Source organism: Myotis myotis, unplaced genomic scaffold (genome assembly GCF_014108235.1).
Source record: "Myotis myotis isolate mMyoMyo1 unplaced genomic scaffold, mMyoMyo1.p scaffold_m19_p_12, whole genome shotgun sequence".
NCBI lineage: Eukaryota > Metazoa > Chordata > Mammalia > Chiroptera > Vespertilionidae > Myotis > Myotis myotis.
In genome coordinates, this window is record NW_023416316.1 from 17,134,142 (window position 1) to 17,149,954 (window position 15,813).

Genomic DNA, 15,813 nt, shown 5'->3' on the forward strand with positions numbered 1-15,813 from the left:
TGTCCCGATGAATCAGGTACGCAATTAATCACCATGTTTTGCTTCACAGCTTTCCTGTGAGGGGAGTGTGCGCGGTGGAAGAATCACAGGCTCAAAAGTCAGAGAGACCTGGGTGTGTGGTTATGACTCAGCGTCTGCCAGGAGGGAGCCCTCGCTGGGGCTCCGTCTTCTCATCTGTGAGCCAGGTTCTCATGGCTACTCCGAAAGGTCGATGTGAGTATTAAATGGAATAATGCACATGACATGTTTTGTATGGTACCTGTCCATAGCAAGTGATCAAGGGTAGAAACAATGATAGTGACAAGAATGATTATGTTTTCATTTCTACTATTCCAGCCAGATTATAATCTCTTTGAGCCTATGAACTATTTCATTCATTCATTTATTCATCATTATTTATTTAATTTTACATCGTTTGTAGCCTCCAATAGCCTCTCGTATAATGTGCAGTAAAGTGTATTCATCAGCTAGACATCCAAAGAGACTGAAGTCTTGAAAATGTTCAGTGTTTTATTGCCTTTCATGAAGCTGACAATATTTAACCACAGTAGAGTAGGGTAAGACCAGAAATTAACCTTTGTAAGCGACTGGTAGGTTGCACACTGTCTTTCACAAATAATTGATAGACTACGTTTGGGCACTAAGAAACACCAGAGAAATCAAGACATAGTTTCTTCTTTCTTAAAATAGTAAAGAACCATTTTGATGGAAAAAAACCATTCGTCCCACATTTCCCATCAGGATGTTCTATCACATGTGTGTTGAATCACAGCACACACCACGGGGAACACACCTCAGTGAGCTGGGGGTTGCCCTTCTCACCAGCTGCTCAAGGGAAAAGCTCAGGGTGAGGGGTCACCTGCTCTCAGCAGAGGAACACCAACCATATAGACACCATTCTCCAACCTTCATCTTTCCTAGTTTAACAATAGCTATCATTAAACTTGCAATTTCATATTAATATGTGACTTAAGTCTAGCAAATTCTTCATTGTAAACACGTCACCCTCAACCTCCCAAATCTTTTTCTTGGATTCTCTGGCTTTGGACAATTTACTTTACCTGGGATGTAATTTTTTCCCTGTACAATGAGAAAGTTGGAATCCATGGTCTTTAAGCTCCCTTTCAGCTCTGTACCCTCAGGATCCCATCTCTCTATTTTATCTCTGCATCTCTCTGGTTTTCTTTAAATGAGATTTATTCTCTTTTTTTGTTTATTTGTTGTGTGTGTGTGTGTGTGTGTGTTAATCCTCACCCAAGGCTATTTTTCCATTGATTTTTAGAGAGAGTGGGAGAGGAAGAGGCAGAAACATCGATGTGAGAGAGACACATCGATTGGTTGCCTCCCTGCACGCACCCCAACCAGGGCTGTGGAACCTACAACCAAGGTACATGTCCTTGACCAGAATCGAACACAGGACCGTTCAGTCTGAGGTCTGACACTCTATCCACTGAGCCAAACCGACTAGGGCTCTGCATCTCTTTTAATTGAGCCAGCTTCCGCATTGCTAAGTCTAAGTCTATGAAATACATTAATCAAATTATTTTTTCTTAGAATTTTAGCATTCATTTCTAAGTCAGCTCAAATGTGTATTCAAGATAGTCCAGGTAAAAAGAATCCAATGGCCGAAACCGGTTTGGCTCAGTGGATAGAGCGTCGGCCTGCGGACTGAAAGGTCCCAGGTTCGGTTCCGTCAAGGGCATGTACCTGGGTTGCGGGCACATCCCCAGTAGGGGGTGTGCAGGAGGCGGCTGATCGATGTTTCTCTCTCATCAATGTTTCTAGCTCTCTATCTCTCTCCCTTCCTCTCTGTAAAAAATCAATAAAATAAAAAAAAATTAAAAAAAAGAATCCAATGATTGAGGTCTAGCTTATGTTAACCAGAAAGTTTCCTGATAACTTCTTTTACAAAGCTTGGGGATGGAAAGGATAGAAAACACTCAGTCCTTGTTGGTTGTGCCATTATTGTTACTGTTGTCAGCACTGCAATGGGGGAAATTAATATACTGAAATTACTCCGTCTTTGTCTATGCCTTTCATTGGGCCTGGGAATGCCATCCGCCCAGTCACTCTTTTGTACAGAGAAAGCCAAGATACAGGAGGAAGGGAGAAGCAGAATTAGCTACAAGGAACAGCCTGTATGCCAATGTGAGGATTAGATCTTCCCGACTTTCCTCTGCTGTTTCCTTATCGAGTCACCTGTGTTTATAGTTTTATGAGAAACTTGTGCATTGCAGGCTCCTTAAATTACACCGATAGTTACTCATTTCCTATGGTAAACAGTGTCTATCCTCTCCCAACTGGTCTTTATTAAAATGCAAGTTGTACCAGATGGTAACACATCAAATTCCCAATACTCTTTTTTTAAAGGTACATTCCTAGGAAAGGGAGGGGGGGGGAGAAAGAAACATCCTGAGAACCATTCAAAGTTAGAGATCAGGTAGAGGAAGGGTGGTGGTGAAGTGGATGGAGAAAAGGATGCTAAGAGGGGGGCAAGATTCTAGAAAGGTGGGACAGGGGACAGAGAAGATAGATTCCACTTATTTTATGGTTTCTCTCGGCTAACCCCCCAACACACACACACACACACACACACACACACACACACACACACACACACACACTCTAGCCACTCTGGCTTCTTTCCAGTTTGGGAAGGCGCTAATCTCTTTCCTACCACCAGGCCTTTTTTTACATGCTGTTTCCTCTTTCTTGGATGCTCCTCCTTTCACCCTCTTTGCCGCTTTACCTTGAACTCAAAGGACTCTTCTTCCAGGAAGCCTTCTCTGATTTCCCAGATCATAAAAAGGGCTCCCATTTTACATTTTACATTTTAACAGTTCTCCTTCCTGTTACTGCACAGTTGCAACTGTACATTTATTCCTGTTGTTGTGTAATTAAGACCTATTCCCTTAGTAAGCTATACGCTCCTTGAGCGTAGCTCCAGGCTTTTGCTCACCACTGGACCTATCTCCAATATATGACACTACCTGGCACATAGCAGGCACCCGATGAATCAGTTGGTTGACCAATTGAGTAAGTCAGGCTACAATCACCTTCCTCAAGCGGCTGCATGAATGCTGAGGAATAGTATTGTGCAATGGTTAACTGAGTATTTAGACTCTAAGTCAGCCAGGATGAAATTCTGGCTCTGCCACTTACTAGCTCTGGGATTTGGAGCAAGTTTGTTCACATTATTGTGTCTCTGCTTTCTCATCTGTGAAATGAGCATAACAATTCTGTTTTACTGACTCCAAGATGCCCTCGATTATAAGACACACCATGTCCATTAAGGAAAAACAAGCCTACCAGCGAACTAGAACACAGTGTTTTCTTATCACAAAGGCTTTTTTTTTTTTTTTTTGTACAAAACTGGCCTCCGTCCCATCATTAGGATTAGCCAGGCAGCATTTCTGAGAGAAGCACTCAGTGGCAGACGCCTCAGCTGCTCCCTGCCCAGCCTGGGGGGCTGTCTTCCACGCCACTGGCATCCACTCTGCAAGATCATCTCACTGGCGGGTGCCAACAGAAGGTTTCAGACCAGAACCAGGAAGACATTAGGAAGAACAAATAACTGGACACATGCAGGGTCAGCAATGCTTGAAATTCAACGGAAATGCTGCAACGTGGTGGTGTTTTCAATACCACGCCTAAGTGTGACATGGTAGGCAGTGCCCCATCACTACCGCCGCCCTGCAGACAGCGCTTAAGGGAAGCAATGGCGTCTGAGACACCCCTCAGCTTCACAGAACTTGAGTCAAAACAGGTGCATTGGCAAATTTCATTGCCTAATTGATTGCATTATGTGTTGCTTTTATTTTAAGAAACAGCCTATTTCACATCTACATTAAACTGAGCTGAATACAAAGTTTAGTGAAGGAGGCCTGCAGGTCTTGTTTGTAAGACATAGGACCTCTGGCCTTTGGCCTCAAAGTTTCAGGAAGGCGTATGTAATACTTTAAACAATAAAAACAATAACAAAATCAGGAAGGGCACTTAAAAGAGCTTCGTGTCTGTATGTTTCAGCACCAGGGCATGGAATAGACTCTGACCCCCGCTGTCAGATGGTCTTCAGCCCCCAGAGCACCAGCCTCTGCAGCAGGTGGTTCTCTGGTAAAGAAATGACTTTCCCAAATCCTCCAGCCCCTGGCTTTGGCTTAGGTCTGTCGTTTTTAGTCTCATCTCCACTAACAGTTCCCGTCACGATATGTGTGGTACAGTTTGACAAACCCGGATCCGCACCTGCAGCTGGAGATTCAGCAACATCACCTCGATGGCTGCTTTCTCCCTTCACCTTCCGAGGAGCAGCTGTTTCTGGGTGCTGGTTACCGCCTGTCACAGCTGCGGGGCTTCTAGACGGCAGCCTCCCGAGGCGGTCAGAGGCGCTCCGCCGGAGGGATGCATGCACGGGGCTGAGGGCTTGCCCCCGAGGTGATAACGGTCACATCCTCAGACGACGGTGCTTGTACGCCTCACAGTTTCCCAAGTTCTGGTCTTACCAATGGGATCCATGTAAGTTGTTTTTCACAAGCCAGAGCCATTTTCCTCCTGAAATTAACTCCTCTGAAATCACAGGCTGTTTGGTATTTTGAGAAGAATCCGTGGATGCTTGGCCGAGTCTGTTTCTAGTCCTCAGGCAAGGTCCTCCCATCCAGGGTGTGGGGTGAAGGGAAGGGGGATGAAAGAAGAAAGACGAGTCCAAGGCAGCAGGCTCAGGGATGCAGTGCTCCTGCCTTCAGAAGTCAGGTGGTTGTGAGAATTAAGTGCGTTAGAATATGTGTGTGTTAGAATAAACAAGTGCGTTGGTTTATTCGTGGAAAACCCTGGGCACACCATGCATTCTCACGATCTCCCAGCAGACGTGGTTGCCTCTGCCGGGCAGTCTTTAGTCTCAGGGTCCTTGCCCGGGCACCTCCGGCAGGACCCGGCCAGCTGGTGCTGCACAGATGCACAGCTCAGCACAGCCCTCAGGTGAACTCGTTCTTCCATTCATCAGAGTCATGGAAACAATCAGGAGGAAGGCAGGCTTTCTCAGTTATTATGTGGCTGTGGAACCACAGCTCCCACTAGAACGCCAGCTCCGTGAGGGCGAGGATTATCATCTGCCTGTTCTCCGCCATAACCCCAGTGCCCAGGGCAGTGCTTGGCGCTTGGCAGGGACTCCGTACACTTCATCGAATGGATGAGTGGGTCCCTCCAGGGATATTGACCAGCGTTTCTGATGGTGAGATGGGAGCATTCTCCCTGTGGAGGGGATAGGACTCTCGCTGAGTCAACTGAAAAAAAGGCTTTGGTCCCCTGCTCTTCCCTTTGCTATGGGAGCCTTTAAAATACCGCAGTCTGATGGGGTATTTTAATGGAAATCAATACGTGAAAGGCATATAATTAATTTTATCATTTAGCTTCCATTGTAATTACTTATTGATCCAAGGCTGCTCATGGAGCACCTGGCAACAGTGAAAGAAAAACAGTAGCAGGTGTTTGGACTTAGTTCGTGTTTGCTAACTAATTAGATGAGGGTTTTTGTGCTTAGAAAGCCTAAGCAGTTTGCGTTTGGCTCAAAGTTGAAAGTTGAAATCCAGGAGCTTCAGCCAACTCTGTTGATCTTTCTTGCTTCTGGGCTAGGAGTCTTCCTATCACTAAGACCTGTTACAACTGATCTTATTCACGGGAAGTCAATTTTGTTGTTTAAGTCTCAGCATTCTAATGATGCCAGATTTTACACAGCAGAGAAGAGCATGGACTGGAGTCAGACTGCCATGGTTTGAATCGCAAGTTCACCATTGTCTAGCTGTGTGACCTTGAGAATGTTACTTAACCTCTCTGTGCTCCAGTTTCAAAATCTGTAAATGAGGATAATGATGGTATTTGATGATGATTATAATGACGGTATTTAATGATGATTATAATTACTGGATTATAATGATGATTAAACAAAGAAACAATGTCTAAGACACAGTAAGTGCTATACAAGTGGGTTCTTAACCTTAAAAACACACTCTAATTTTCCATACTTTAGTTCCCTGTAAAGGTTTTGTTAGTTATTGATTATGCAATAATTTAGGCACACGATAGATGTTACAAACAGGTTTATATCAGGCTTATAGTCACACATGCCTACTAAAAATCGAAAATGCAACTCCTGAATAGAGGCTAGGTTGTGTTTGAGGATTGTTATGTCGAGAGTATCAGCTAAGGTTTTTGGCAACATGCAAGAGAAATTCGCCCAAAGCCACTAGGGCAGTGATGGCGAACCTTTTGAGCTCGGCGTGCCAGCATTTTGAAAAACCCTAACTTAACTCTGGTGCCATGTCACATATAGAAATGTTTTGATATTTGCAACCATGGTAAAACAAAGACTTATATTTTTGATGTTTAATTTATATTTTTAAATGCCACTTAACAAAGAAAAATCAACCAAAAAAATGAGTTCACGTGTCACCTCTGACACACGTGTCATAGGTTCGCCATCACTGGACTAGGGGCAGGGGTGGGCGCAGAATCAAGCCTCAAAAAGGCAAAATGAGGCCCCTTTACGATCACACCAGTGCTGTTTCCCTCTTGCTTCATTGCCCTGGAGCGCTGAGTTCTTCTGAATTTAGCCTGAAGTCACATGCCTACCGTTGGGTTTAGGGATAAGGAGCAGCTGTGGTGGCTAGATGGCTAGTCCGACAGGATTACAGGGAATGGAGGAGAGAGAATTCTCCAAAGGACAAGCAGGGTGTTACTAACCAAAGAAGGGGGAGGGTTGCTAGGCAGGTCAACGCCGTAGCTATCCCCCCTCCCCACAATGAAGAATGAAGGAGGCAAGGTAGTTTCTAAAATCCTATTTATGTTTGTGCCGTAGGCCTTTCCAGGAATTTACATATGTTTCTCTCCTCAGAGGGTTCTCTGAGAGGCTGGCTCACCCCAGCACTCATGCAGAAAGAACAGCAATCTGGCAATAATGGTGAACTGCTTCCTCCCTGGCCCAGTGAAGCGAATCGCCAGTTACTTGTGTTGCTTTCATTTAAATGCTAATCTTCGCCTCACAAATTTCATAACAGCCATAATTTCTAGTTCGATCAGAACACATTATGCTGAACTTTCAGAACTCCACAAACAGTAAGCTTACAAGGGTGGCTCCGCATTCATGAATTCTGTTTTCAGTTGGGTTGTTTTGACTCCAAGTATAAGAACACCCAACCCTGTTGCCGAAACACGAACGGATCGGTGCAGGTACCTGGGCATCCAGATGTGCGAGGCACTGAGGCCTTAATCCAGTGGTTCCAGCCCTACTTCTCTGCAGTTACCTCGACGCTTTCTGGCCTCATTTTCTCCCTCTGTTCTTCACCTCAGGCTGGAAGCCAGAGGCTGCAGAAGATTCAGCCTCACGACTGCACAAAACAGCATCTGGAGGAAGGTGAGATCGTTTTTTACTACAGCCCTCAGGATAAGGTAAGTTCCTCTAGACTCCTCTAGCGAACTTTCCCCTCATCCCCTTGGCCCAGATTAAGTCATGTGCCCAATCCTGAAACAACCCCTTGTGGCCAAGGAGATGCCATGTGCGAACTGGCTGAGACCTGGGTTCTTCAACCAGTCACTGGCAAAGAGAATTATATTACCGTGCCTGACCCCTAGCCAATAGGAAGAAGCGTGTGTTAAAGAGAAAACAGAGTAGTCAGCTTAGGGTAGTTAATCAGCGTAGTTAGCTTTTTTCCCCTTCAATCACTGAAACACACTACTGCCCCATCCCTATGTCTGAGAAATTTAAGACATAGTGGAAGACAGAGGCCACCTTCCATTGATAACATAGACAACAGAGACACCATCAGCCTTCTGGCCTCTGTTGCCGCTGGAGCAGGGGCGTGTAACAGAAACTCCACAGATCACACGTACTGTCTCAGTCAGGCTCCTTTGAGAACCCAGGATGCAAAAAGCCAGGAACCTCCTGGAAAATCCACGTGGGTGGCAGTGGTGGCTTGTTTCCAGGGATAGCAATAGCAGTGGCAATGGTACATTCAATGTAGGATTGCAAATGAAAATACAAAAGACCCAATTATGGTAAGTTCAAATTTCATATTAAAAAAACAAGTAATTGTTTAGTATTTTTTTAATATATGTCCCAAACATTGATTGCATGGGACATATTGCACTAAAAAATTATACATTGTTTATTAATCATTTAAGTATTTTATCCGACAATCCTCATCCAACGGCAACCAGTTTCCAGTGGCAGCAGAATGCTCAGTTGCAATGGCAAAAGGGTCCTCACTAGACTGAGCTTGAGGCGTGTTTATGGTTGTTGTCCATCCTGCTACCACCCTTCCTGGCTCCTGCTTGGTTTCCAAGCCTAGTTCTACATCATTACCAGGAATTCTGTGAGAATAAATCATACAGTGTAAGCTTTGGCTGTCGCAACTATGAACCCTAATCATGTAAATCTCAACATCACTACAAAAGTTTGAACCTCTCCGTTAGCACTGATATCAGCATGAAACACAAAGAGGGAAAGGCACTTTTTAAAAATCTTCACCCAAAGATATGTTTTTGATTTTTAGAGAAAGGAAGGGAGAGAGAGAAAGAGAAACATTAATTGATTGCCTCCCGTATGTGCCCTGACTGGGGATCGAACCTGCAACCTAGGTATGTCCCCTGACTAGGAATCAAACCAGCAGCCTTTTGGTGTGTGGGACAACACTCCAACCAGCTGAGCCACCCAGCCAGGGCAGGAGGAAAGGCACCTTTTTAAAGCAGAAGTAGCATGGTGCTGTCAGTGAAATGCACCAGAATGGTACTGGACCTCAGTTCAGCAACCTCAGTACTTGAGTTCAGCAAAGAAAGAATTCAGAGCCAAGAAATTTAAATTGAAGGAGAAAGTTTATTTAGAAAGTCACAGAGGTAGATAGAAGTAAGTCATCTGGGTTGTGTAGGCCCTTGGAGCTTAGGGGAGAAAGAGGCAGAGAGAACACACCTGGGGGGAAGACAGGAGAGGGGAAAAGGCACTGATGTGCCCAAGAGAGAGAGAGGGCACCCGGGTCCTCCTCCCTGAGGACCACTTCTGCACTCTCTAAAGGCAGGGCTCTTACGGGAGGCCCTACAAAAGGGGCTCAATAGTAACTTTATCAGCTTTCCAGCTGCTTCCTTGGGGGGGGGGGGGGCGGTCGTGGTCTCTACTAACTGGTTGGTGCCGGGGCAGCCAGTCATTAGTCATTGCATCTGGTCCTGATGTCAGCCATGGAGTCTCCCCACCTGGCCTTGCTGCTTTTCTGGGCCTGGAGCTGAAACACAACTGGGGCCTAGATGTTATCTCTATTTTGACCCAAACTCCATCTCTGTGGTCAATAGATCAGAGGCTGTGTTCCTAAGATTATTTGATGCAGGTCAGACCTCATTGTCTTGAGGGCTTAGTGCTTAAGGGAGTGGCCATGCAAAGGCTTGTATGGGACTCACATGAAGCTGTTCTCTGGCCCTCTTGTTCCTCCTCTAAGGGGGTGTCTACCACAGACCAGCAGCATGCTGGGGGAGGAAAGGTCAGGGGAGGGTCTAAGCCACAAGACCATCGCTGTGAAAATTCAGGGAATCGAAACCACAGGACAAGATAAACTAGGAGGAAAAGCCACCCTCGGGGCAAGAGTCCTGATTTCCCAGTTTTGTCTGTTGCTAGGCACCTGAGGCTTTCTACCTGGTCACATTCCATACCTGGCCTCTCATTCCTCCTCTGCTCATGCCTGTCTAGCTGGGCCTTAGAAGAACAGGGTTCTTTGCAAGCTCCTGCTTTGTTTATGGCTTAAGGAATTTCACAGCAATGCCGCCTGCTTTAACTAACTTAAGTGTAACGTGGAAACAATTCTGAAATGTTAGATGACTTAAAAATTAAGGGTTATAAAATTCTGGCATAGCCAAAACATTTTCCTTCCTAAGAAATTTCCTTTCCTTTGGCCTATTCTCACTGATAAAACTAAATTCTTCTCATATATAATAATCTCACTATTATAAAGTTTGATAATACGACTATAATGAAAACCTATAGCGTGAAAAACATCATAAATATTTTTGGGCTCCTAAATTATACTGTACTCCTATTCACCTCATTTTCCCAGAATAATATATCTTCATGATTTGAATTGCCTTTGGCATTCAAAGGAAATTATTATTCAAAGGGAAATAATTAATTGATGCTAATTTGCCATTTGTCATTGGGTAGCCTAATGAAGCGATCTAATTAAGCTAATGGTTATAGACTAGAAACACTGCACTGTTTCTGCTTTGGATTGTGAAAGAAGCATTTTGGTTCTAGAATCTAGATCATGAAATTCTTTTTTTTTTTTTTTTCATTGATTTCAGAGAGGACAGGAGAGGGAGAGATAGAAACATCAATGATGAGAGAGAATCATTGATCAGCTGCCTCCTGCATGCCCCACACTGGGGATCGAGTCCACAACCCAGGCACGAGACACAATAGAACCTGAGTGGGGAATCCAACTGTGACCTCCTGGTTCATAGGTCAAAGCTCAACCACTGAGCCACTCCGGCTAACCTGCACACATGCCAGGGAATTAGTGGCTCTCTGCAATCACCAAGGAATAAACCAGAAAGGGGCCTGAAATAGAGATGAAATCCTTCTGCCCTAGTCCTTGTAGTTCTACAAGGAAATTTTGGTTCCTAAGAAGATCTGATTATAGCTACACCTCTAAGTCTGTTTTTCAACCTAGTGTTTTTAGGAATAATGCTGATATTTTGATCTTTGTGGTTTGACCCCTGTATCTTTTTCCCAGTTGATTCCATACTCATGAAAGGGGACTGAGGTGTGACTAATTACCTCCTCTAAAGCCCCCAACTTAAGCTGCTTAGAGAGAGGAGCAGAGGGAACCGTGGTGTGCCTGGAGGGATGGTGAATGACAGCACAAGGGCATGAGACGAGGTTGTAGAGCAGGTGAGGACCAGAGCGCACATGGTCTGTGGCCATGATCAGTATTTGCATTTGTATTCATGGAGCAGTGAAAGGGTCACTGAAGAAGTAGAGGAGTGACATGCTCAGGTTTACATGTTGGTGTGTGAAAAATCCAACCATGGTAGAAGGGAGATGAATTCTGAGAATATGACAGTGGTGCAGATAAGAGATGAAGTGGTCGCCCTAGCCGGTTTGGCTCAGTGGATACAGGGTCGGCCTGCAGACTGAAGGGTCCCAGGTTCGATTCCAGCCAAGAGCACGTGCCCTGGTTGTGGGCTCAATCCCCAGCGGAGGGCATGCAGGAGGGCATGATTCTCTCTCATCATTGATGTTTCTATCTCTCTCTCCCTCTCCCTTCCTCTCTGAAATCAATTAAAATATATTTTTTAAAAAAGAGATGAAGTGGTCTGAACCAGGGTAGTAGCTATGGAAGTAGAAATGTAGAAGTTCCAGGTGCTTTATTGAAGTAAAGATAGTTTATCAGCAAACAAATGACCTCACATCTCGTAAAAGTTACTTACAATGATAAGTTTTTAAAATGTTACCTCTTTAATTCTATCTTTGCTGATAAAGACTCTAATTCAAGGACTAACCCTGTTTCCCTGGAAGGAAAATGTGCCAGGTTACAATGATAAACAAAAGGTAAAGGCCACTATAACATAAAAATCCAGCTGGGCTTGCTTTACCTTGACCGCACCCTCAATGCCAACATCAGGAATAGTGTTGAATGTACTTCTTGACCATTTAATTACTTATCTGTAGTCAAGTGACTTCTAAATAGTTCTAGGATTAGATAATGGACAGCCATGTATTTCAACTCTTATGTCCTAAGGATCCAATCACGTCCAACTTTTATGGGATCAGTCTCCTTCCTTATAGGTTACCTGTCTGTAAGAATAATTGTGCATATCTTTACTTCAATAGAGCACCTGGAATTTCTTCATTTCTACTTCCACTGCTACTACCTGAGTTGTTAATAGAGTGCCAATGAATGATTTGGCACACCAATACCCATGTAGGTAAGGAGCAGATAATCTCATTGAAGTTTCGATTTATATTTCCCTAATGATTAATAATGTTGAACATATTTTCCATGTACTTATTGGCCATTTGTATATCTTCTTTGGAGAAATGTCTATTGAAATCCTTTGCCCATTGAAATGCTTTGCCCATTTTTTAATGAGTTGTCTTATTACTGTTGAGTTATAAGAGTTCTTTATATATTCTAGATACCAGTTCCTTGTCAAATATATGATTTCCAAGTATTTCCTCCTACTCTATGGGTTGTCTTTTCACTTTCTTCATAGCATCCTTTGAAGCACAAAACTTTTTACTTTTGAAGATGTCCAATATTTGTGTTTTTTATTTGGTTGTTTGTTGTTCCTTTGGTGTATCTTAAGAAATCATTGCCTAATTCAATTCACAGAAATTGACATTGTGTTTCCTTCTAAGAGTTTTAACATTTAAGCTCTTGGATTTAGGTCTTTAATCTATTTCAAGTTCATTTCTATAAATGGTGTGAGGTAAGGATCCAACCTCCTTCTTTTATAAGTGAACTAGAGGCCCGGTGCACAAAAATTTGTGCTCTCGGGGGGGGGGGGGGAGGAGGGTCCCTCAGCCCGGCCTGTGCCCTCTCGCAGTCTGGGACCCCTCGGGAGATAAAGACCTGCTGGCTTAGGCCTGCTCCCGGGTGGCAGAGGGCAGGCCCAATCCCTAGGTGCAGCCCCTGGTGGGGCTCAGAGCAGGGCTGATTGGGGAGTTGGGGCGCTGCCCCCTGTCATGCACAGAGGAGGGCGGATCGGGAGGTTGCGATGCCACCCTCAGTCACACTCAGGGTAGGGCCGATTGGGGGGTTGGGGCACCGCCCCCTGTCACACTCAAGGCAGGGTTGATGGGGAGGTTGCGGCGCCACCCCCTGTCACGCACAGAGCAGGGCCAATCAGGGGGTTGGGGCCCCGTACCCTGTCACGCACAGAGCAGGGTCGATCAGGAGGTTGGGGAGCTCCCCGCTGTCATGCACAGAGTAGAGCCAATAGGGGAGTTGGGGCACCGCACCCTGTCACACTCAGGGCAGGGCCAATGGGGAGGTTATGGCTCTACCCCGTCACACACAGAGCAGGGCCCGTGGGGGGCGGTTGGGGCGTCGCCCTCTATCACCCACAGAGCAGGGCCAATCAGGGGGTTGGGGCGCCGCCACTCTCACACTCAGGGCAGGGCTGATGGGGAGGTTATGGCTCTACCCCGTCACACACACAGCAGGGCCCGTGGGGGGTGGGGAGTTGGGGCACTGCACCCTGTCACACACAGAGCAGTGCCGATCAGGAGGTTGGGGCACCGCAGCCTGTCAACACAGAGCCGCAGGGCGATCAGGGGGTTTGGGCGCTGCCCCCTGTCACGCTGATCCCGGTGCCGGGAGGCATATTACCCTTTTACTATATTGGATAGAAGCCTGGTGCACGGGTGGGGGCTGGCTGGTTTGCCCTGAAGGGTGTCCTGGATCAGGGTGGGGGTCCCCACTGGGGTGCCTGGCCAGCCTGGATGAGGGGATGATGGCTGTTTGCAGCTGGTCACACACCCTTCAGGGTGGGGGTCCTCACTGGGGTGCCTGGCCAGTCTGGGTGAGGGGCTGAGGGCTGTTTTCAGGCTGGCAGGTGACTGAAGCTCCCAACTGTTCCTTTTTTTCTTTTTTATTCTGGGCCAGCTTTAGCTTGAGGCTTGGCTCCAGCTCTTAGGCCTCTCCTGCTGAAAGCAGGTATCTGGTTTGTTTGGGTTCTATAATTGAAACACTGTTTCAACTCCAGCTCTGAGATCCCGGCTGGCTGAAAGCAGGTTTCTGGGGTTTTGTTTAGCTTCTATATTTGTTACAATGTTTCAAACTGCAAGCTCAGAGGCTGGCAGCGGCAGGCGGGGAACGTTGGAGTCCTCCGTCACTGAAGCAAGCAAGCCTCATATTCACTTCAAGCTGCCTGGCTGCCGGCCGCCATCTTGGCTGGCAGTTAATTTGCATATCACCCTGATTAGCCAATAGGAAGGGTAGTGGATGTACAGCTAATTACCATGTTTCTCTTTTATTAGATAGGATATCCAGTTGTCCCAGCACCATTGGTTGAAGATACCATCCTTTCCCTATGGAATTGTCTTGCACCCTTTTGAAAATCAGTTGACCATAGATTTATGGGTTTATTTCTGGACTCTCAATGCCATCCCATTGAACTATACTGTACTGTTTTTGAAATTGTAGTTTTGTAGGAAGTTTTGAAATTAGGAAGTGAAAGGTGGTTACCATGTGTGGATGAGCTGTCTTGAAAACTGTGCCAGCACTTTCTCCTTGTCATGAACAGAGTCTGTCAGTGCCCAATTGGTGTGACCAGGTAGCCTCCTGAGTCTTGATTTCCCTCCTGTAAAACAGGAAGAATAGTATCTATCTCCTAGCAGATGTTGAGAAGAATGATGTAATACACCCAGCTCTAGGCCTGACACTTATTATACATGTGTATTTGTTTCTTTTCCTTTGACCACCTCTTTGTCATAGTATTTTGAGCTCCCAATTTTATATCACTTACCATGGTTTCTTTCTGTCCTCACCTCAACTCTCTGGCTAGACAGTCTTCGAGCTTAACAATCCCAACACAGTGTGCCTCGTTACCTGGATGCTTCTTTAAAACGCAGATGCCGGGGGTCTACCTCCAAAGACTGTGATTTCATATATCTGTCTGGGTGTGGCCCGGGGAATCCGCAGTGTCCTCAAGGACCCCCAGCTATGCCAAATGAGGCCTATGCCAAGGGCCACACTTGGAGAAGCCTATGATCTGAGAAAACCTTGCTTCAGAAGCCCTAGAGCTGCATTTTCTTCAAATTCAGACCTGGACAAAGACAACAAACCTAGTTTTCTAACCCCTTTCCCACCCCCCCTTGGAGCCACAGAAACCTGGAGCAAGCTCATTCATCACCCATGCTACCTCTTTCTTCCGTTCTTGATGAGGAGGAATTACCATTTTTGCCTGTCTAGCACCCATTTCCCTCTCTGGTAGCCCTCTAGATTTTCCTCACTCCCAGGGCAGATGGTTCAAGCAAGGCTCATGCCCTCCTTCTCCCCATCCCCCATCCCACCTCAAGTCAGTGAGGGTTAGCCTCCAGGACATGTACTAGAACAAGGGAAAGGGAGGCTGTTCCTTCCGGGATACTGAACCGTTAGGAACCTAAGCCTGGAGTTTCACATAGATGAGGTGGAGAGCCTGCTGAGAAGGAACCGGGAGAAACGGGGCCCCTGTGACAGACTTTGGCCCCTTGAGTTCCTGGTAATATGAGTTATTCTTTTTGGTTGCAGTCAGTTTACCGGCATTTCTCCTGAGGGTTCTGACTCACACACAGAAACCACCCCCCAGATAAAGGCCTTTATAACACCTGCCTCTCCTCTCACCCCTACCTCTCCTCAGAAAAGGATCCTCCCTCACTGGGCTGTCTCAATTTCCCGCACCTCCCTCTCCTCCCCTCCTTGCCACAACAGAAATCCCAAGGACTCAAGTTTCCCCTGTCCTGGCGGCAGGGAACCTTCCTCTTTGGGGGGGGGGGGGGGGGGGGGGGGTCAGGTCTAGCCCACTTTTCTTTTCCTCTTGGAGGAGAAAAATATCCTTTTCCTTGGAGACTCATGTTAGCAAGCTCACTGTTCACTCTAACTTCCTGATTACTTAACTCACTTAAGACTTTGACACCTGCCGAGACCGGTTTGGCTCAGTGGATAGAGCGTCGGCCTGCGGACTGAAGGGTCCCGGGTTCGATTCCGGTCGGGGGCATATACCTGGGTTGTGGGCATATCCCCAGTGGGGGATGTGCAGGAGGCAGCTGGTCGATGTTTCTCTCTCATCGATGTTTCTAACTAT